This window comes from Bison bison, unplaced genomic scaffold (genome assembly GCF_000754665.1).
Source record: "Bison bison bison isolate TAMUID 2011002044 unplaced genomic scaffold, Bison_UMD1.0 scf7180017864516, whole genome shotgun sequence".
In the NCBI taxonomy this organism is placed as follows: domain Eukaryota; kingdom Metazoa; phylum Chordata; class Mammalia; order Artiodactyla; family Bovidae; genus Bison; species Bison bison.
In genome coordinates, this window is record NW_011495069.1 from 9,931,351 (window position 1) to 9,932,440 (window position 1,090).

Genomic DNA, 1,090 nt, shown 5'->3' on the forward strand with positions numbered 1-1,090 from the left:
CAGAATGATCTCTGTTCATTTCCAAGGTAAACCATTCAATATCACAGTAATCCACATCTATGCCCCAACCAGTAATGCTGAAGAAGCTGAAGTTGGACGGTTCTATGAAGACCTACAAGACCTTTTAGAACTACACCGCAAAAAGATGTCCTTTTCATTATAGGGACTGGAATGCAAAAGTAGGAAGTCAAGAAACACCTGGAGTCACAGGCAAATTTGGCCTTGGAATACAGAATGAAGCAGGGCAAAGACTAATAGAGTTTTGCCAAGAAAATGCACTGGTCATAGCAAACACCCTTTTCCAACATACAAGAGAAGACTCTACACATGGACATCACCAGATGGTCAACACCGAAATCAGATTGATTATATTCTTTGCAGCCAAAGATGGAGAAGCTCTATACAGTCAAACAAAAACAAGACCAGGAGCTGACTGTGGCTCAGATCATGAACTCCTTATTGCCAAATTCAGACTTAAATTGAAGAAAGTAGGGAAAACCACTAGACCATTCAGGTATGACCTAAATCAAATTCCTTATGATTATACAGTGGAAGTGAGAAATAGATTTAAGGGACTAGATCTGATAGATAGAGTGCCTGATGAACTATGGACTGAGGTTTGTGACACTGTACAGGAGATAGGGATCAAGACCATCCCCATGGAAAAGAAATGCAAAAAAGCAAAATGGCTGTCTGGGGAGGCCTTACAAATAGCTGTGAAAAGAAGAGAAGCGAAAAGCAAAGGAGAAAAGGAAAGATATAAGCATCTGAATGCCGGGTTCCAAAGAATAGCAAGAAGAGATAAGAAAGCCTTCCTCAGCCATCAATGCAAAGAAATCGAGGAAAACAACAGAATGGGAAAGACTAGAGATCTCTTTAAGAAAATTAGAGATACCAAGGGAACATTTCATGCAAAGATGGGCTCGATAAAGGATAGAAATGGTATGGACCTAACAGAAGCAGAAGATATTAAGAAGAGGTGGCAAGAATACACAGAAGAACTGTACAAAAAAGATCTTCACGACCCAGATAATCACGATGGTGTGATCACTCACCTAGAGCCAGAAATCCTGGAATGTGAAGTCAAGTG